Raw genomic sequence first — 22553 nt, forward strand, 5'->3', positions numbered from 1 at the left:
ATTTTTAAATGGGCATCATTATTTTCAACGTTATTAAAAATTTCTTGCATCACCATATATGTTCTCAGTTGGATAATATAGACCCTTTCTCTTTAACTATTATTTATATATCTTTAATGGTTCTACCATTGGTAGATTAATAATAATGAATATGATTTTATTATTTTTTTTAAAGATTTATTTTTATTTATTTATACATACAAGAACTGGGCTGTAGGTCAGAGGTGTGGTGGGGTGACAGGACTCACCAGAGACAGAGTGGGAAGCAGAAAAGGTGGATCCACCGAAATGCACTGCTAAGGAGAGCAGTAGGGAGACAGGAGAGGTCTGTTGAGCCATGTGGGTCAGCTCCCTGACCAGAGATCGAACTCATGTCCCAGGGGCTGGCGATAGCTTGACAGTGCTGAGACTGTAAACCCTATACAACCAGGAAAGCCCAATAATAATAAATTTAAATCTATGGAATCAAGGTGAGAACATGATCTTTTCCATTCTTAACATGGTATTCAGGATTAAATACATTGGAAGAGAGACTATGTGCTGTGATGGACCTCAGATATCCAGACATTAATCATCATCTATGACTTATCCGCCACTACCTATCATCACTGGTCCTTTAGAGCTGCACGTAGGCTTCGTTCATTCATTTCTACACTTGTATCAATTGAATATTGATCCAATGAAAATAATAAAATAATAAGTAATTCACCAAAAATGAATAATAAGAGGCTTGAAAACCCCAAACTTCTATTTATAGGATCATTGCAAATATACACTGTGACATACACACTCACGTGTGTGTGTGGAAGACCTGTATTATTTTAATTCTGTATCACCTATTTAATCAATCACAGAATATTTCATACTGGACTAAGATGAGTTTTTAAAAGTATGTGTTACATTATCATAATAGCATTAATACACATAAATAACCCAAAACAAAAGAAAACTACTTGCTATTACTCACTTTAGTCTTGTTCTTAACATGGATGGAACTTGAAAATCTTGATCACAATAGAGAGTGAAATCAGCTGAGCCTCCATTCTGCAGAATCCCAAGCAAGGGGATAATGGTGGAGTGGTTCTTTCTGCAGACCCAACATTCATTTACATAGTCATTTTGGTTCTGAATTTTGTGCTAATATATTTATTTTCATATCAAAAATAAGCTACAAACATACAACTGAGTCAGGTAATAACTGACTATGACATTTCATAAAATCACTTAGTCAAAGACATCATACCCAAGTCTATTTATAATCCAATAGAAATATGTCTGAACATTTATTTTTACCTTCCAACGTATTTATCAAGAACAATACACCACTCCCTTCACCTTACTGACTTATATAATTATTGATTATGATATAAATATTTCTATAAATTGTTGAGATTTGTGAACAAGGATCAAAAACAAGACCTGTCCGGTGGATGCCTTTACACCTGGGGAGGGAACTGGACAAGTTTGGGGCTGGACCTTAAAGAAACAAGTGTGTAAAGTCTGTCATGTGCCAGCAACAGTGATGGGCATTCATTATTGACACACTTTTATTTTATACTTGTATCCTTTGCTATTCATTATGTGTTAATAAAATACATAAATTAAAAATCCTCAGTATCCCTAACATTAAGCTATCCACTGTAATATCTTCCATTAACAATCCTCAGTGTTATATTTGTGGATTAACAAACAAAATGGCTCATGTCAATCTGACAATATTGGCAACTCCAAGTTCTGAGAATACAATGAATGTCTTTAAACAAGCTATGTAAACCAAGTCAAGACCACTGACTGTTACTCACGGGGAGGCCAAGCTCCTACGACACGCAGGGGATGCAAGGGCTGCTCTCCTGGGAGATGTTACAGTCGCTGCAGTGTCCATGCTGAGGAGGACAGAGCAGAGCAGGCATAAGAGGGGAGGTGCCCACCCCGGCCTGGCTCCCTGCCCCCATCACCCAGGCGTCTAGCAGCCATCACTGGGTTGAGCTCACTGGCTGAGCTCACTCCCTTTGAGGACACAAACCACCTGGAACTTGCCCTGACCCAGAACACCAGCCCTGCGTGACTCACATGTACAGGTCACCCTCAGAGGAAGAGGGCAACTAGGGCCCCACCTGTCTCTCTCTGACCATCGGGGCTCTCACACTATTGTCACACAGGACCTCAACGAGTCAGTGTGATAGTGCCCTGAGTTTGTTACAAAGTCCCCTCCCACCTTCCCAGCTCAGTCATAGCAAGAGAAGGAAATGCATGAAGAGAAAGGTCTCACTTCTAGTCTCTCGGACCTCAGAGTTCCAGACACAGGCCATTCATGATCCACGACTCATACGCCGGCAGTTGTCATCATCGGTCCAGAAAGACCACCTTCTCTGCACCACTTCTTCTTGCTTATTGCTTCAGTCACCAGCGCACTAACCTGAAACCTCCAATCCCACCAGTCACAAACCCCAAAGGCCTCGTGACCCCTGACATGGACCCACAGGCCTCTATCTGCGTCTGTGGTTAACCAGCCCACTGTGGACATGAGGCTGAGCCAGTGTATCGCCTCCTACTGATCCCATATTTCTCTCCAGGACTCACTTGACCATCAGTGTTCATAGCTCCTGCTCTTTGTTAATGTGCTGATGCCCTTAAACACAACACCAGAAGCAAGTCAAGAACTGGGCTTATTACTCACATTTGTCTCCAGGCTCCTGAAAGTGAGAGGCCAGCCCAGGGCTTGGGATCAAGGCGACTCCTTCAGTGGGGAGGACGGTGCTGGCTCTGCGGAGTAGAAAGCAGAGCAGGTGGTCACACGCGGTGAGACTCTCTAAGGAGCCTTTCTTTTTTCCTTCATGGAACCAGTTTTTTTGGCAACCAAAAACAAGTTCTTCATACATTCTTGACATGTGTCTAAAAGATCCCTGCAAGCCACAGGAATGCACAAGATTGCTTTCATATTGGACCTCAGATTTCACATGTAGTCATTGACTCCAACTCATACGCCACCAGTGGTCATCATCGATCCAATATAGCCCCTCTCTTTCCTCACTCATTTCTAAATGTTTATTAATAAAATCATTGTATATCACTGGGCTACACAAAAATCCAAGCAGCGACTTGGTGTCTGTAATCTATACAGTGTAAACTCAGATCCGCATGTCTCATCAACTATGTTCAGCTTTCCGTATATGATCAAGCAACATAATGTTAATATGGCCCATATTTATCACTGAGATACACTAGCCTTTGTCAAAGGTATTTCACTCTCTAATAATACAGGGAATTAAAAAAAAAAAACAAACTTAGACAAGAACTTCAACTGTCACACTGGTCTCCTGCTCCTAACACAGAGAGGCTGGCATCAGACTCTCTATCTATCAGGCCACGAGTGTCCATTTTGAGGGGTATGAGGCATAGTCAATAAGAAACCTGAAGCCCCATCCACACTGATGCTGCTTACCACAATTCATTTACTGACTCATTAAGGTATTTTTAAGTCATTCATAGAATAGGTATCTTTATGTTAATAAAATGAAAACAGCAAATGTGTCTGAGCTACAATAAAATTGACTCTTTATTTATATTAATATGACCAAAGAGAAGACACACTTGATGGTTTCATTCCTTCATGAGTTTCAATGTGTTTAGTGTTATTAATAACAAGTCCGTTAACACCCATGTTCACAGTTGAACAAAGTTTCACCTTCTGTCTTTTCATCTTACTGATATGAATTTAGTATTCTATTTAGTAAGGGTAAAACTATGAACACTGGGTAAATCCCTCACATGTAGCAGAGGGTCAAATAAGCAGCACACAATGTGTGACACGGTGGCCACCAGTGTGCAGAGACATGATGCCGTGTTAAGTGTCCTACACCACAGTCATCATCAGTGAGCTGTGATGGACCTTCTTTCACTCCCATAACATGTGCTCACTGACTAAATTCATCAATAAATATACATTAATAAAAATAAGACTTTAATATCCTTATTATCTGTTTCTACAATCTTTTATATAAGAGAACACTGTGAAATACTGACCTCATGGTCACTTCAGTAATTCTAACTCACACACTTTAATGACACACTAAAAACCTTCTCGAAAACCTACAAACCCAAGATAAGACTATTACTCACATCCTCTCCTTGTTCCTGACCCTCAGACCCGCAGGCAGGCCTTGTGGCCACGGAGGAACGCTTACACCAGCTTGAACATGACCCTTCTGCAAAGTGGAAGAGAGAGCAGAGGTAAAAAAGAGTGAGGCTTTCTTCTCATTGGTCCTTGTGTCTTGCCATTTTATAGTCAGTTCTCAAGGAAGAAATGACAATCATCTATGTTTTATTTCCTTATTAATTTTCTCAATTCTCCAATTATAATATTGCAATGAAAATGTATGAACGCTAAGAATAAAAACAAGATCCTGATGTAGTCCTGACATCTAACAATAGGATCTCCAAAAAAAACAGGACCCTACTAGTTTCCTCTGTGTTGGACCTCAGATTTCATGCGTAGTCATCGTGTCCGACTCGTACGCCACCAGTAGTCATCATCGATCCAGTGTCCGCCCTCTTTTTCTTCATTCATGTCTAAATGCTTATTGATAAAATAATTAATTCACTAATACATTTAAGTGTGATGATTCACAAAAAAATAAGAAGAGCTTCTTCAATGTCCATTTATGGACATAGATTATACTCATATCAACACATCAGGTTATTGTGCTTTGATTACATGGATTAAATGGTATTTGTTTCATATATCAAAGATTTATTATTGAAACGCATTGCCTCATTTTATTATATTTCACACTTTTCAATAATGCAATGAATAACCTTTTAAAAACACTTAAACCAAGAAATAACCTCAACTGTGACTCACATTTATCCTCATCCTCCTATTATGTAGAGACCATCATGGAGCTCATGCCCACGGGAATAGCTTGTGTCAGCTCCACCGAGTCCATTCTGAAGGGTGAAGAACAGACAATAACAAAAAGATTTAGACGCTATGTTCATTGACCCTAGAATTCCATCTTCTATTTAGTCAATTATTAATCAATGAATTGGAATAATGTACAATTCATTTTCCTTAATTAAACTAACAGTATCTATATAGCCACAGATAGACAACATGAACATATGTACATACATAAGATATATAAATAGCAATGTAGCAACAGCATTCCTTGTCTAGCCACAATTTTTATAATTGGACAATATTTCACCACCTTCATCTTAGTTAATTTTATGTGTCATTGTTATTTCCTTGGTCCAATTATAAAAATACAGAAAGTATTTGTGAGCATAAAGACTGAAAGCAGATCTTTGCATGTTCCTGCCATCTCTTATGGGACCACGTCCAACAGTAGGAATGGGCTAGATTGGACCTCAGAGTTCCAGACACGTAGTCATCGAATCCGACTCATACGCCACCAGTGGTCATCATCGATCCAACACGGTCCCTTCTTTCTTCATTCATTTCTACATAATTTATTGACTAAATCATTTTCACAATGTAATTTTAAAAACCTATTATTCACAAAAATACAAGAAGAGTCATAATAACCTTAATCTGTAAATAAAGTAATTCACACAAGTATCTATTTTAAGAATGTGCTGTAGCTCATGTATACGTTAATCAATATATTTCATAAGATTCACTATTTGTCACTGAGCTACCCTTCTATGAATCTATAGGAACTTATTAATTATACACTGAATATACTGAAAATAAAAACCCTGATACCAAGTCAAGGAATCTGATCATTACTCACATGGCAATAGTGCTTCTAACAAAGATGCGATTGCAGAGCACACCTTCGTAGAATAGGACGAAATGAGCTCAAATCTGTCCATTCTGAGAAGTACAAAGCACAATTAATAACAAAAATAAACAAACAAGTCTACTCCCATTGATTAATTTTCACATTTCCTTTACTCACTCATTTTGAAAATTTATAAATATTTCATACTGCAGCTATTATTTTCTCTATACAAGAAAACCTATCTCAAACACAACACTGAGCCACAACAATGGGCTCTTACTTATCTGTGTGTATGAGGCTCAGCCAAAGAGGGAACACCCCTGGTTCATTTATTTCTTAATAGTTTAATTTTATTTATTAGTGTATTAACTTTATTAATAATATAATTTGCCTCTTCGTACGTGTTAATATATGGACAATGCTTTACCCTTAATTTTTAAAACATTTATTTATATTCACCTAATAGTTTCATCATTATTTCATAAACAAGAACAAACTACATGAACAAAACCAATACAAGAATATGATGTTTTTAATATCCTGACATCTCATTTTAGAAACAATTCAACAGAGGGAACAGACCAATTATTTGCATGTTGGACCAAGGTTTCAGACATGACTTCACCATCCATGATTCCTACACAACAGCCACCACCATTAGTCCACATTTGATACTTTTTTACTTTGTTTCTATTTTTGTGTAAATCAAATAATGCATTGATAACAGTAAAAATAATAATGGCTCACAGAAACACAAGATCAGAGGACACACATCACTGATCAACATCACTAATCAGAAATTTACATTCAAAATCAACGAGATTTCACCGCATACATTGGGATGACATGTTGACTATTAAAAAGATAAGAAAAAACAAATTTAGATGAGAATGGGGAGGAAAGGGAACCTTTGTGCATACAAATCAGGGAAAATTATAGAATTATGGAGATTTCTCAACATATTTAAAATAAAAATGTCCTATGATCATGCAATACAGTTCTAAAGGAAATGAAAACATTAACTCAAAAAAGGTGCCTGTACCCCCCATATTTATAACAGCCCACACTTAGATGTGAACTAAGTGTCTATCAATGAATGAAGGATGAAAACATGTGGGATACAAGCAGGCACCACATGACCATGTTTCAAAGTGACAGGCAGTGGACACGCCTGCTGCTTAGCTGTATAGGACACACCCCAGCTGTGTAGTACACACCCCAGTTTGTGTAAACACACTCTACAACATTTGCTCAATGATGCCACATCTCTCCGTAAGGATGCTATTGTTAAGTGATGCACGGCTTTATCTATCTACAATGGAATATTATTCACTGTTAAAAAGGAAGGAAATCCTGCCATTTGTTACAACACAGATCAACCTAAGGGCATTATGCTAACTGAAGTAAGAAAAATAGAGAAAGACAAATATCTTTGATCTCACTTACCTGTGGAACCCAAAAGCGAAAAATGAAAGAACCAACTCATAGGGATAGAGAACATATTAGTCATAGCCAGAGATGGAGGGTACGATAGGCATAGGAGGACAGGAGGGTAAAGGTGTTCAAAAGATACAAACTTGTAGTAATAAAGTAAATAAGTATACAGGAAGTGCTATCTACAGCACATTGATACAATAATACCTTATTGTGTTCGGATACTTCTTAAGAGACCATAGATTAAAAGGTCTCATCACAAAAAAATATTAGAAACTAGGTGTGGTGATGGATGTTAACTGGCTATAACAGTGATCATTTCATAATATATAGCAAATCAGTAAGTTGAACACGTGAAAGTACAACTATTTCTCAATAAAAAAATAAAATTGATATAAAATATCCTTGAACATCAGTTTATAGAATCATTTCCAAATATATTTTATTCTTCCATTAATTGATCCCAAACCTACCCATATCAATTAATAAACATACTGTTTAATATTTTTGTTTTGGGCAATGGCTACCTTTTTGATTATTTAATATTTCTTGTTACCAACCTCAAAGACACGACCATCACTCACCTTCATCTCATTCAGACACAGCCAGCATGACAATCATGGTGACCACAAAAGTCAAAATCACCCAGAGCACACATTCTGAAGAGTACAAGCAGATGAGAGGATGAGGACGAGCTATTGTCTCCATATTAAACTATTCATTTGCATAGTCATTAAAACAAGATTAATTTATCATAATATTTATTCTTTCTTCTCTTTAGGCAAACATCAAAGTTGTAAATAAATCAATAAACATCATCAAATATCACCAGCTATCATTCTTATTCATGATCTATACTCGTTTAATTTTCTATTCCAGTTTATATAAATATTATTTTTATTGACCATGCATTTTAGCAACAAAACTTCAACTGCTTAACTTTATTCACCAACATAATTGTTAATCGCCCCATTGATTCTTTATGCTTTTATTGTATTATTTTTTTCTTGCGCTAAGGTTGGTTTACAATAGCGTATGTGATTTAGAGGTACAGGTTCGTGCCTCTTTGGATGTACATTACCACGCCACACCCACCACCAAAGCCCCACAGTCCTCCACCACAGTCCATTGGGCCTCATGTTCATGTGTCCAAATGCCAAGAACACGACTCTCACCTATGCCTAATTCCTCTATAGAACCAACTCAGTGGGGGGAAACGCATTTCTTTCGTGTGGGACCTCAAAACGCCAGACCTGTAGAATTCCTCTCCAAGACTCATACGACACAAATCATAACTGATTCCAGAGTAACCTTCTTTATCTTAATGTCAATGTTTTTATTGATTAATCTATCAGTTCATTAAAAAAATAAAGCCTCTACAGATCTCAAAACCTCAAAAGATATTTGAATATCTCAAATAATTGTCTCTAGAATTACTTTTCACTGCCTACATTCCACTCAGTTACTGACTGCAATGTTGCACCAATTAACTACATACTACTTCCCAGGAACCCCATTGTTACTATTCTCAAGCTCTGATGATTGTTGCTTACATCTTATACTTTTAAGTAATGTACTGAAACCTTTTTCAAAACCACAAAACTGATAAAAGGTTTACTGTTACTCACATGAGTTTCCATGGTCCTAATACACAGAGGCAACTGTCAAGGTCATGACCAAGGAGGAACATTCCATCAGCTTGAGGTGATCACTCTAAGGAGTATGAAACAGAGCAGAGGACAACAAGCTGAGTATTCTGTTCAGAGGTCATTGCATCCCACCTTTCATTTAGTCAGTCAGCTATTGATCAGTGCCTTAAATATACATTAATACTATTCTTAACCAAACCACATTATCTTTATAATTCGTCAATATTTCACCACCTTCATCTTTATTTTTATATTTATTATTTCATTGATCCAATTATAAAATAAGAAGATCAAACAAAAGCTCTTTCTATTTTCCTTATGTCTGGCTATAGGATCACGTCAAGCAAAAGGGATAAGCGAGACCACTTTCATGCTGGACCTCAGATTTCACACGTAGTCATCGTATCCGACTCGTACGCCACCAGGGCTCATCATCGATCCAGTAAGGTCCCTCATGATCTGAATTCATCTCAACACTGCTTACTGACTCACTAATAATCCAATAACTATTTATCACAAAGACCCAAGAAGAGTCATGATATCCCTCATCTATAAATAGATTCACTCTTATAGCAATCTTTCATTATTTTAAACTGTATATAGTAACCAATATAACATTTCATATTGATTCAATATTTATCATTGGGATACAAAAGTTTGACTCTATAGGGCACTTTTAAAAACATATACTCAATATCCTAAAAAATGTCCCTGAAACCAAGACCTAAAGTTTAACTATTACTCACATTGGTCTCTGTGCTACAAGCTCAGATGCACTCACAGACGTCCTCACCACAAAGTGTGCAGTGTCGGCTCACGCTGTCTGTGCTGAGGGCCACTGATGGGACACAGAAAAACTGAGCTATGTCCATCAAGTACTTCCACATTTCAATTATTCATTTAAGCATTTTATTAAATTTTAACGTCAGCTTTTTTTTCTCTTAACCAACGGAACAATGTCAAATTTTAGAATGATCAGAACAACAAAAACACGTATTGTCAATGATTTGTATACATTATCTTTAGTCAATGGAGTAACACCATTTATTTCTTACTGGTAATCAGTGTTTTTAATTTTATTAATAAAATTTTTTTCACTATAATATCATTTTAATCAGTAATTCACCAATGACCTCTACCACCACTTATCATCATTGGTTATTAGAGACCTACTTTTTTTCATTCATTTCTACATTTGAATCAAATCAATCAGAAAGTCATGAAAACAATGAAGTAAACATAGTACTAATGAAAACCAAGGGACAAGGTACTTGAATATCTATAACATCTATCTGCAGACTCATTGCCAAGATAAATTATGCCACTTTCATTTATCAGTCTCAATGTATCAATAATCTACAGTGTCTGTCCGACTGATCATCAGGCAGTAGCTATGCTTATAAAATTATATTTATTTCTTTTTAATAATACCATGAGAACCCTAAGCAGATGACCCCAGCCAAACTAAGAGCTCTGCCTCTTACCCACCTTGGTGTCTTCACTGGAACAATGCACACGATGCTCCTTGGTCCCAGGCAGGCGGACATCACCTCAAGCTGCAGTTCTGAAAGTTAAAACAGAAGAGGTAATAGAAAGATTGAGATTTTTCTCTCCATTGGTCCAGAAATTTGTCGACTGAGTCTGTTACTAGTTCCATTGTAATAAGAAGTGAAAATGCATGAAGAGAAAGCCCACGTCTTTGAAGTTGGACCTCAGAGTTCCAGACACGTGCCATTCATGATCCATGACTCATACGCCGGCAGTTGTCATCATCGATCCAGAAAGACCACCTTCTCTGCACCCATTTACATACTGTTTGTTGATTAATTCACTAATTATAATTGTAAAATGATATAATTCATAAAAATAAACAAGGCTTCAATATTCCTAAAATAATTGTAGAACCATTCTCACATGATTATCTCTCTGCCATCATTATGATTATTTATTCAAATATACATTCATCGATATAATGGTTATTAGTGAATTAATCTTCTAGTCATCAACAGAATAAAGATGACATTCCTTGCTTATATTTTGAACATTTTAATACAGTGAGTACATTTAGAAAAACCACCCAAACCACGACAAGAAATTTGATTATGCTCACACTGGTCTCCAGGCAGCTGTAACGGAGAAGCAACACTCAGAGCTGATGCATTTCTAGAGGGAGCCCTGAAATCAGGTGCAGTGATTTGTTCTAAGGAGTAAAAGGCAAAACAGAGGAAAAATGGCTCAGACATTCTCTCCAATGATCTCTGTGCGTCAACATTCACAGTTATGTATTCAACATCTAATATGTTGAATATGTCTGTCTCTTAAGAAAATGAACAACTTTGATCTTGCCCCAAATCTCAACAGTGTGGCCTCCCTGGTGGAGCAGGGATTAAAGTCTCAGCACTATCAAGCTATTGCCAGCCACTGCAGGCTGAGCTCAATGCCTGGCCAGGGAGCTGCCCCAAAGGGCACAGCAGACCTCCTGTCTCACCCACTGCTCCCCTCAGCAATGGATTTCAGTAGATCCGCCTACACCCCAGTTCTTGTATGCATAAATAAATAAAAATTTAGGCCAGAAGTGTGGGGGGAAGCGGGGGGTAAGAGGATTCATGGGAGACAGAGTGGGGAACATAACAGGTGGATCTACTGAAATACACTGCTGAGGGGAGCAGCGGGGAGACAGAAGAGGTCTGCTGCACCATGTGGGTCAGCTCCCTGGCGGGGGATATAGCTCAGGCCGTAGCGGCTGGCAATAGCTAAATAGTGCTGAGATATAAACCCCTGCGCCACCAGGGAGACCCATATAAAAATAAATCTTTAAAAAAAAGTCTCAACACTGACCTCTGTGTCTACATCATCTTTAGCTTAAGAGGTAACGGTCATATATGATTTATTCCTAATTGAACTGCAGGGATTTCACAATACATTAATAGCAGTGAGTCATCACATATTTTTATAATTGGATAATGCTTCACTATCTTCCTCTTTATTTACTTATGTATTTAATTATTCTCTCATATATCCAATTATAAAAATACAATGAAACTGCATGAACACAAAACACAAAATCAAAACCAAGAACCTCACACACTCCTGGCCCCTGACTGTGAGATCTCTGTCATGGAAGGAAGGCACCAGACTCTCTCCTGTTGGACCTCAGATTTTCACGTGTATTCATCGAATAGTCATCATGATGACCAAAATTCATCATCGATCCAGTATCATCCCTTTGCCTCCATTCCTGTCTATTTCCTATTGATTGACTCATTGTCACTAATAACAATTTTAAACAGAACAATGTTTAAAAGGTGAAGAAGAGCCTTCATGTCCTGAATCTGTATATAGAATGTTTTACATCAATATCTCTTTTGTTAATTTCCTACTTTTCATGTGTGCATCAATCATATAATGTTTCATATAGCCCAGAATTAACACAGAGAGATAGAGATGTCTCCTTTATATTTCATACTTTCTTAAAATATCGTAACTCCCCTTAAAAAAAAAAAAAAGCATATCAGGTAGGACTCACGTCGGTCTTCCCTGCTCCTGTAAAGTGGAGGTGACAAAGCTGAGCCGGGGATCCTGCCCAAGTCAGTTCAGACACGTCCGTTCTGCGGAGTGTGGAACAGAGTAGAGGAGAAAAGACACTGAGTCCTAATCATATTATACTTGTCATTGTGCCACAGTTAATTTTTATTATATTCTTTACTTTTTAATAGTAACATGAACATTCTTTTTTTTTTCTAGGAAAGAGGTTTATTTAAAAAATAATTCATAAAATAAAAATGGTGCCTTATGCAGCAATTAGAAAATTTGTACACTGGGTGTGACTTTGGGAAGACAGACAGAGCCAGCCATTCCACAGAGAAATAGCAATTGCAGGCACAAGGCTACACCAGAACTTATTTTATATTGATAGGTCACAGGCAATGCTACCATCTGGGAGTACAAATTTGAAATATTATACCACAGGACCTGGGTGCCAAGCTAGTGAACATGAACATTCTTAAACAAACCAATGAAATTAAAATAAGATCTCTGAGTGTCATTCATCTTGGTCTCCTTTATAACCTGAGATAACACACCCTTAGCACCCGCACAAGGGGAAATTGGCCGAGAGCTTCCAACCTGAAGACTCCAAGCAGACAAGATGATGGAGACCGGGACAGCATCTCCGTGGCCCCACCACTCCGCATGGCACTTGCCCTTTCGCCCACGTCATTATGCACATGCAGTGTGTGGTGTGCATGTAGTGTAAGTATGTGTACATATGTATGGACATACAGGATGTATATGTAGGAACATAATGTAATACATGAACTACTCATGGATTAATAAATTAGGCATTTATTCATTTAAGGTTATATTTATTTGCCTTTCTCTTAATAAACTTCATAATTATCGCTAAGGACAGTAACTACCGCCCGTCACTGTCTATGTCACCGTGAGTCAAATACACGATCCACTCCGCCTTTGGTCCTTCCTTTACCCATTACAATTAATACTGAGATTGCTTTTCCTTACTATATATTCTAGTGAGGAGCAAAGCCTCCCTCTCTATCTTTATTCATTTGTGCATTTGTTTATTCTGCCACTGACACTTCTATAATATTTTAAGATCAAGAACGAGACGCTGGCACACTCCTGACATCTTTCCATAGGTTCATAACAAGGGAATAGACTAGAGGCACAGATTCATCATACAGAACTCAAAGTGGCCACTGTTAGTCCAGGCGGGCCTCTTTCTGTTATCACCGACACGAGTTCATTGTTTATTCATTAATAAAGAAATGGACATAAATCGCCAAAAAGAAGAACAGGATTTTTGACTATTCTAACATCCATCCAATCACTTCCATTAAGACCAAATTCCTCAATTAACTGAACTCAGTGTCTGTATATATTTAATAATTAAATGTAATAGTTCATATTGTTCTGGTGTTCAACCTGGCATGCCTCACCTTCTCTGATTACTTTTAATACTGCTTGATACTACAGTAAAAACTTTTTGTAAAAAATAGTCAAAACAAGGGCCTCCTTGGTGGTGCAAGTGGTTAAGATGCAACCAATGAAGCTATCTGCAGCCACTGCAGCACGAGTTCGATTCCCCGCCAGGGAGCTACCCACATGGCGTAGAAGAGCTCTCCCCAGCTTCCCACTGTTCCCCTCAGCAGTGTATTTCACTCACTCTGCCTGTTTTGCTCCCTACTCTGTCTCTGGTAAATCCTCTCACGCCCTGCACCTCTGGCCTGTATCTCAGTTCTTGTATGAAAAAATAAATACATCTTTTTTTTTTAAAGTCAAAACAAGAAGAAGAGTGACAGCTCACATTGGTCTCCATGTTCCTAAAGCAGAGGTGTGACCATGGAGCTAGTGACCTTGGAAGATGTTTAAACCAATGGATATGCCCCTTCTGTGAAATACAGGGAAAGGCATGACAAAAATAGGGTGGATTCTGATCCTCTCATCTTTTGGGGGGCACAAAGGTGGTTTCCATATCTTAGTTATCATAAATGGTACTGCTCTGTGGTATATATACACAATGGAAAATTACTCAGCCATCAAAAAGATAAACTAATGCCATTTACAGCAACGTGGATGGAGTTGGAAGGGATAACATTAAGTGGAATTAGGCAGAAGGAGGAAGACAAATGTCACTAATACACAGCATATAGAGAAACCAAACCAAGAATCAGAAGACATATTTAAAACATAACCTTGAAAGCTGATGATAGAACTGAAGCCTCCAGAAGGAGAGAGGGTTAGGGGAGGGGGAGGTGTAAAGAGGGAAGGAATCACAGTGGACTAAGGTGGTGGACTGTGGGTGACCTGGTAGAGGGTACCCTATGGAGGTGATACCTGACGGGGAAGATACTGATGTTATCAAAATTAAGAGAATACATTCACAAAAATAAATAAATCTGTTTTGTGCAAAGTAAAGAATATATATTCTACCACCCAAAATTGCAGGACCTAACAAAATATAAAAAACAAGGTAGAGACATGCTTGCCATTGGTCCTTAATTCTATCTCCACTTCCCTAAGTAGTACTAGGCGATTACGCCAACTTAATTTCTCATACATTAATGAACAATATTCAGATCGCCATTGACACAGAATAGGAACTTTAACTATTACACAATATGGCAAAAAGAGGAAACAGGTTTGTACCATTAATTTCCTCCATCTTTAGTGTCTGTAATAAATAATCTGTTAGTAAATACACACAATACACGGAAAATAGAGGCATCCCATTGAGAGGCACTCATATCCATCTACAAATTCACTTCAACAGAGACTAAAACTTTTTCTCTAACTGATCTCAATGTTTCAGGTAATTGTTTCTACATCATTGCAACTAATCTTGTCATGGGTCACCCTGGCGCACCACATGGTGTGTGACATGGCCACCCCTCAGCTCCTCGGCAGCATGTCACCACACCATGCCCTCCAGCATGGCACCCGGAGTCCTACATAATCACTCGCTGTGACGATCCATGTCCACCTGACATGTCCTCACCACAGGGACTCTCCTCCCTCATTCAGGGAATAGCCTTTCTGGAGCGCTGCAGTCACAGCAGCACACTGGCTGGCTCTCACACGCTCCGCGCTCCTAAAACACAGATGCAGCCAGATTACTCTTGACCATGAAGATGCTTCAATGAGCATAAGTGAGTCCATTCAGAGGAGGACAGGGCAGAGCCGAAGACCATAGAATCAGACATTCTACCCCGACCCGTGCTTTCTTCCGCTCATTTTGTCAGGAGTTCAGGCAACCAAAATGGAGCATAATACTTCATTTTCTCTTAAGAAAATGACCAGCTCTGAACTTGCTACTCACACAGAATACCAGCCCTGCCTACAAGCACTGCCCACATGGCTGAGCCCGAGAGGGACTGTTCTCTTTGGGCATCAGCATTTTGATATATATTAACTCTATTACTGTCCCCCACATATTTTTATACTCGGACAATGTTGAATTAAAAGACATGAATACTTATTCACTTACATATTTGTTTAATGATGTTTTCATTGACCCAGTTATAATAATAGGTAACAACACATGAAGAGAAAGACCACACTAGGAGTCCGTTGGCCCTCCAAGCCTAGACACTTACTGTTCGTCATCGGTGACCCCCATGCCAGCAGTGACCAGCACTGGTCCAGGGATGCGATTCTGTCATCATTCATTTGTTATTATTGATTAATTATTGTCACTATTGATTAATTCTGCAATTTAATAAAAATAATCTTAAAAGCTTATGATTCACAAAATCCAAGAATAGACCTGATGGCCCTAATTATTAGTATCTAGAATCATGCTCCTCAGTTATCTTCATCTATGTAAGAATCAGTGCAATGCTTCCTACTAATCCCATATTAGTCACTGGGCTAAATTTAGTATAATCTGATTATGTTAAACACTCTTTCATAATAAACTTAAATTGAATAATGCTCTTATGTCAAACACCCAAATTAAGCCATTGCTTTGACTAGTACTCACACGGCCTCCGTGCTGCTAGCAGATAGAAGAAACCAGTGCAGACCATGGAAGGCGCTTAATCAATTCCAATGCATCCATATTGGGAGTACAAAGCAGAGCAGAGGACGGAAAAAAGCAAAAATAAGACATTTTCCCCTTTGATCCTCACAGCCCACATTTTATTCCTCTTTTAAGTAGTTGATAATTTTTTCATCAAATGTACATTTTTCCCCTTACAAAAGAAACTGACTCCGAACAACAAAACTTCTCTGCGCCAATAATCCTTCATCAGAGATAACACCCTCAACCCATTCATTTCTCAATGAACCTCAGTGTTTTCTATTTTTATAAATGATATCTCTTTCCTCACCATCTATGTTCAAATTTGGAGAATGAGTCACCCTACTCTTCTTAATATGTCTTTCAATATTTATTTAATGGTTCTATCATATATCCACTAATAATAAAAAATCTAAACCTATGAACTTCAGATTAGAATATGATCTATGTGCCTAGCATTCATTTATAGGGTCATTCCCAATAAAAACATCAGCTATGTTTTGTGTTTTCCGCAGGCCTCATCTCACTCACCACCCCCGATTCACTGACAACAGTGTGAGCCGCGGCCCGTGCTTGGGCCTTTTTTGGGTTATCCCTTTCTGTATCTTGCCAGCTAGCCATGAACTCACTAATGACAATATATGATTCACAGAAACAAAGAACAGGGTCCCTAACCAGCCCTAACAACTGTCTATAAAACCATTTACTTCCCACACAGACACGATCTTTTCATGAATTGGTGAGAAGTCAGCACATTCTCCACCAACCAGCATAAATTCCTATCACACTTATTACCTGGGACGTGGCTAACTTCTGGCTAAATTGGCACTTTTTGGAGACAGAGATTTCAGTGTTTCTCTCAATCTCTCACGATCCCACCATCACATAGAGGCCTGCTGGTCTGTGTAATGTTTATTTTTCTCTTAATAACGGAAACTTCAAACTTGCAACTCACTAAGAAATATAACTATTACTGCTTTTGTTACTCTTAGTCAAAAATATAGTCTATTTGTACATTTATTAACCCTTTCAATTTCTATGACAATTCATTTTTCTTACAATGCTTTTATAATTGTAATAACATGCAATGTATGTTATATATTTACACATACCAATTTAATTCATACATTTTAATTATATATAAATCTACATATATAATATATAACACTATTATCTTAACATATAATATATAATACTAATCTTACACACATATCTATATAATTACATGTAATCTATATTTTATATTCATATTTATAAATTTTAATTAATTCCACCCCTCATGCTTTTCTAAAGAAGATTTAACACTCATGAGCACTCAGATCAAGAAGAGGATCCTTGCAGATTCCTGACATCTGACTTACAGGAGGAACAGTCTAGATGCCACTTGTGTCGGCCTCAGCGTTTCAGCCCATGGCATTCACCACATGGGACTCACACGCCATCCGCCATCACCTCTGGTCCTGGAGTGAGTCTTTTCCTTTTGTCATCTACAGGTGTATACTGGTTAATTCACTAGCACAGAAATAAGCATGACAAAAACTCCTAAATAACATCCTCCAATATCTCTGGCATCCATCCATGCAAGTTTTTCTACTGAGCAAACTCACGAATGGAACTCAGTTAGTCACATAGGGACTAAAACATCACATTGCTTCACATCAATGATATTGGATACTGGCATGTTGGGGCTCCCTTGATTATTTTTAGTAATTTTTAATAATACAGTTAATGGATTGAAAGTAAAAAAACACTCAATCCAAGACAAGAAATATGACTAGTACTCACATGGTCTCCATGGATACAACCACAGGGATTAGGACCACGGAAGACACTCAGGTCAACCTGAGGGTGTCCATCCTGAGGGGGTCCATCCTGAGGAGTACAGAGCAGAGCAGAGGATAAAACATGGAGCCCTAATCTCCATGTTCCTGGCATTCTGGCTTCATTTTCCAGAGAGTTTGGCAATCAATAATTTCAAGTACCTTTTTAAAATTTTCTTTCAAGGAAATGAACAACTAGAAATTTTTCCTAACCCAGAAAATGAATATGGACTATTACTATTGTGTATGTCATCTCCAATTCAGCCACCATGTACATGGATTGCTCTTTGTACAACTTTTAATATCTATTATTAGCATTTCCTACCTCACTGCACATATTCCTAATTGGATAATACTTCACCCCATTAATCTTAGCATATATTTATTTATTTCATTACTCTAATGATAACAGGACACAGGAACACAAGGACCAAGACCCTGGCACTACCCTGACTTCCAGCTGCAGCAGCCTGCAAAAGAGCAGGCGCTAGATTTTAGCTGATGGACCTCAGAGTTTCAGACACATGAGAGTTATCACGCGTGATTCAAACACCACAGTCATCATCACTGGTCCGGCGTGGCCATGCCTTCTCTCTAAGTTATTGGTTCACACTACTCATACTGCAAAGCCTTCAACCACCCAAGCCAGAAAAGAATGTTGCCTGTTACTCACATGATCTCCATGTTCCTAGCACAGAGCAACATCAATTGGCAATGGACGGAGTGGAAACCACCTGGGGTGCATCCATTCCAGCTGGACCAAGCAGAGCAGGTGAAAAAAAAAATAATAATGAAACCTAATTCCCACTGGAACCTTCCTTACACATTTCACTCACTGAGTTTCTTTGGTACTTACTAATCCTTCATGACTTATAAATTTCCATTAACAAAGAAAACCACCTCAAACTTGGAACTGACACAGAATAATAACACTGACTCTTAATTGCTTGTGTCTACATGATCCTTAACTGAAGAGGTGACACCCTGGATGCATTTAGTTTCTTAATGGGCATCATGGTTTCAGATCTTATTATCAACCTCTCTTGCCTAGCCTCGTAGGTCATGGCTTGGCAATGCTATGATTCCTCTTTACTTCTCTTTCTCTAACTGTTCTGTCATCGATCCACTAATAATAAATTCAAGTACATGACTCTAAAATAAGAGCAGGATCTTTCTATAACCCTGAAATCTATCTCAAAGCTCATTTCCAAAGGAGGGGTTAGTTTTTGTTTTGATTCTCAATCTCACACATGGATTGTCACCATTGCTGATGCATACGTCAGCACTCAATCACTGGCCCACATGTCTACATTTATATCAATTAAATCATTAATTCTTTTTTTAAGATTTATTTATTTATGCATACAAGAGCTGGGGTGCAGGCCAGAGGTGCAGGGGGTGAGAGGACTCACCAGAGACAGAGTGGGGAGCAGAGCAGGCAGAACCACTGAAATACACTGCTGAGGGGAACAGCAGGGAGACAGGAGAGGTCTGCTTTGCCCTGTGGGTCAGGTCCCTGGCCGGGGATCGAACTCAGACCGCAGTGGCTGCGGATAGCTTCATAGTGCTGAGACTTAACCTCTGCGCCACCAGGGAGGCCCTAAATCATTAATTCTTTGATAACAATGAGATAAATATATGATTCCCAAGAAATACCCAAGAACGAGTTGAATAACCCTGCCACCCATCTACACAATCACGTCCCAATTCACTGCATCTCTTCTGATAAGAGATCTCGTGTCTTATACTGTTAATCATATTTATTATTGGGCAATGGTTAATTTCTTATTAGTTTAATTTTATAACAGCATGTGTAAACTTAAATTACCCAAACAAGACAAGATCTTGACCATTTACTCACCTGGTCTTCCCCACACAGACAAACAGACATCCTTCTTAGGGCAGAAGCTAGAGTCCGCTCCAGCCTTTATTTTGAAGGAACAAAAACCATAGGAAATGATAAAAAGATAGAGACATTCTCTCCATTAATCTGCAGTTTCCACCATGATAAGGTCATTCAGGTATTTGCTCATTGATAGTAATATTTCCTTTCCACTTTATGAAACAAACATCCAGTTTGTCAATAACTGATTATTATTTATCACTCTAGTATCCTTAGTCAATGCATATCATCCAATCAGTCCACTTGTTATTCATTCCAGGTTATTTTAATATTAATTTTATTGATGACATATTTTTAAACAATAAATAATGCTTCATTCTCCATCTTTATCCAATAGTATCACTTTATAATAATATTTTTAAAAATCCATGCCACCAGTCCAAGAAAAAGATCTTGGTACATGCCTGACAGATGTCTACAACACTGTAGACAGGCAGAATGTCCCAGGCCCTGGCAGCACTGGACTCAGCGTCCAGGTGTACAAGAGTGTCCGCCAGTGGGAGGCATGTGTGAACCAGCCACCATCACCAGCCCATGCTTTTCCCTCATTTCTTATTTGTTTAGATTAATTTAATAATTTGCAAATAACAAAATGAACTCACATGAATTACAAAAATCCAAGCAGTTTCTCGAGAATGCTTGACCTCTGTTTATAGAATTACTTCCCAGAGACTGGCTCTGTCTCTATCTGACCTCAGCGTCAATGTCACCACCCTCGTTATCAGGCTGTGGGTGGCTCCTGATTGTGTTTCACAGGCTCTTCCTCAGTGAATTCCAGTAAACCAACCACCTGACACCTACCTGCCACTCATGGTGGCCATACACGTCGAGGCAAACCACAAAGCTATGATCACGGGCCACCACGGGGCCTTCCACAGCAGCAAGTGCCCACCTGATGAGCACAGCGACCACCTATGGAGCACAGCACACACCCTGAGGAGCACAGCAGAGCAGGTGCTAAAGACTGAGACATCTCCCCATTGATGACGGCATTCCACCTTCCATTTTCTTATTCATTTAAATATTTATTAGGGACTCCCTGGTGGCGCAAAGGGGTTAAGACACAGCCTATGCAGCTGTCCACAGCCTCTGCAGCACAAGATCAATGCCTGGCCAGCCAAGGAGCTACCCAGAGTGCAGCAGACCTCTCCTGACTTGCCCGCTGCTCCCCTCAGCAGTGTATTTCAGTCAGTCCACCTGTTCTGTTCCCCACTCTGTCTCTGGTGAATCCTCTCAACCCCCACCTCTGGCCTGTACCCCAGTTCTAATATGCATAATAAAATAAATCTTTACAATAAATAAATAAATATCTACTAATTAGTGGTAATAACTGTTGTCTCAGCTCCAAAATAAAGATAAACATGGAACTCACAACTGGCCCACGGCAGGGACACAGCCGCTCCTCCCCTGTCTACACGACAGCCAGCTAAAGACAGACCTACCTGATCCTTTCCTCTCTTAATGGACATTAGTATTTCAAAGCCATAGTAAGAGTATTTCTTGCCTCATCTGATACTTTTATAACTGGACAATGCTTCCCTCTCTTCATTTTTATCATTTATGTAACTGTGTAGCCTTTGTTATGATTTTTTTCAAATTAATACAATAAAAATTCATGAGTCAAAAATAAGTTATTCATGTAACCTGAGTCCATCCAGAGGACCACTTCAGCCAGACCACAGGCGGCCCCTATTTGGGCAGTCCCTGGACGCCTGACACTGTTGTCCACCACTGATTAGGGATTGGCAAGTGTGTTGATTTTTAACTTTTCAACTGATAATAATAAAATAAACTTACATGCATCATGGAAAAGCAAGAAAAAGGTTCTCGAATATCCCCAAATCTGTCTACAGAATAACTTGCCCCAGTGAGCACAGCTGTCATGGATCAGGTACCCATCAAGGCACATACGTCACACGAGATCCCCACAACTGGCTTCCAGGATTATACTCAACACGTTTTTACCAATCCGTGGGTCTCCTAAACAAAGCACCCACACCAAGCCTGGGGCATTAGTGTCACAACCCCCACTCACCGCTACACTGCTCCGGACTCAGGGTCATGGCACGCTGGCCGCCTGGCATCAGCAAGACGTCACTCTGCGTAGAAGCAGTGAAGACATTAACAGAATGAGGTGCTCTGGCATGGATGCGCTGTCCTCATTCCATTCTCTTAGTCACTTAGCTGTATTTTACGCTGCAATTTTTCTTTTTTTCTTAAGTAAAAATAACACTCAAACACACCCCTGATGCACTACTCCCCATCACCATCCATCATCACCCCAATTCTAAACTGCACCCCCTGACCCTGTAGTACACTTAATGAATAACAGGGCTTCCAAGTCATTTTCATGATGATTCTTGCCTCTCCGTATACTCTCATACTTGGAAATGCTCCACCCTTTCATCTTCATACCCTGACACATTTGTTTATTCTACAGTCCCCCTCACTCCATAATAA

The 22553-nt window shown here is 38.9% G+C and overlaps 1 long non-coding RNA gene and 9 other non-coding genes across 53 annotated transcripts in view; all 10 read right to left on the reverse strand.

Annotated features, from left to right (window-relative positions):
• Positions 1-22553, reverse strand: part of LOC129145311 (uncharacterized) — a 116447-nt gene that overhangs the window by 28915 nt on the left and 64979 nt on the right. For 26 of the 44 annotated variants that reach the window (XR_008550732.1, XR_008550728.1, XR_008550726.1 and 23 more), the window contains 14 exons: positions 18864-22192; positions 16332-18242; positions 12357-12438; positions 10941-11030; positions 10319-10394; positions 9577-9668; positions 8810-8894; positions 7766-7840; positions 5757-5839; positions 4862-4947; positions 4120-4205; positions 2270-2763; positions 968-1883; positions 249-418 (listed from right to left, as the gene is read on the reverse strand). This is a non-coding gene — a long non-coding RNA (uncharacterized LOC129145311). Of the gene's footprint in view, positions 1-248; positions 419-967; positions 1884-2269; positions 2764-4119; positions 4206-4861; positions 4948-5756; positions 5840-7765; positions 7841-8809; positions 8895-9576; positions 9669-10318; positions 10395-10940; positions 11031-12356; positions 12439-15945; positions 18243-18863; positions 22193-22553 lie in introns of all 44 variants that reach the window. The other 18 variants (XR_008550727.1, XR_008550720.1, XR_008550700.1 and 15 more) reach the window with 18 other exon arrangements.
• Positions 546-616, reverse strand: LOC119239620 (small nucleolar RNA SNORD113/SNORD114 family). The gene has a single exon (XR_005123901.1). It is a non-coding gene; the product is annotated as a small nucleolar RNA SNORD113/SNORD114 family (small nucleolar RNA).
• Positions 2280-2354, reverse strand: LOC119239613 (small nucleolar RNA SNORD113/SNORD114 family). Its single transcript, XR_005123894.1, has one exon. It is a non-coding gene; the product is annotated as a small nucleolar RNA SNORD113/SNORD114 family (small nucleolar RNA).
• Positions 2940-3008, reverse strand: LOC119239619 (small nucleolar RNA SNORD113/SNORD114 family). The gene has a single exon (XR_005123900.1). It is a non-coding gene; the product is annotated as a small nucleolar RNA SNORD113/SNORD114 family (small nucleolar RNA).
• LOC119239621 (small nucleolar RNA SNORD113/SNORD114 family) lies at positions 4472-4540 on the reverse strand. Its single transcript, XR_005123902.1, has one exon. It is a non-coding gene; the product is annotated as a small nucleolar RNA SNORD113/SNORD114 family (small nucleolar RNA).
• LOC119239609 (small nucleolar RNA SNORD113/SNORD114 family) lies at positions 5364-5435 on the reverse strand. Its single transcript, XR_005123890.1, has one exon. It is a non-coding gene; the product is annotated as a small nucleolar RNA SNORD113/SNORD114 family (small nucleolar RNA).
• LOC119239626 (small nucleolar RNA SNORD113/SNORD114 family) lies at positions 9204-9272 on the reverse strand. Its single transcript, XR_005123906.1, has one exon. It is a non-coding gene; the product is annotated as a small nucleolar RNA SNORD113/SNORD114 family (small nucleolar RNA).
• On the reverse strand, positions 10536-10610 carry LOC119239610 (small nucleolar RNA SNORD113/SNORD114 family). The gene has a single exon (XR_005123891.1). It is a non-coding gene; the product is annotated as a small nucleolar RNA SNORD113/SNORD114 family (small nucleolar RNA).
• On the reverse strand, positions 11977-12045 carry LOC119239640 (small nucleolar RNA SNORD113/SNORD114 family). The gene has a single exon (XR_005123919.1). It is a non-coding gene; the product is annotated as a small nucleolar RNA SNORD113/SNORD114 family (small nucleolar RNA).
• Positions 18692-18765, reverse strand: LOC119239628 (small nucleolar RNA SNORD113/SNORD114 family). The gene has a single exon (XR_005123908.1). It is a non-coding gene; the product is annotated as a small nucleolar RNA SNORD113/SNORD114 family (small nucleolar RNA).

This window comes from Talpa occidentalis, unplaced genomic scaffold, assembly GCF_014898055.3.
Source record: "Talpa occidentalis isolate TD23 unplaced genomic scaffold, MPIMG_talOcc4v2.1 talOcc4.11, whole genome shotgun sequence".
Taxonomy (NCBI): Eukaryota; Metazoa; Chordata; class Mammalia; order Eulipotyphla; family Talpidae; genus Talpa; species Talpa occidentalis.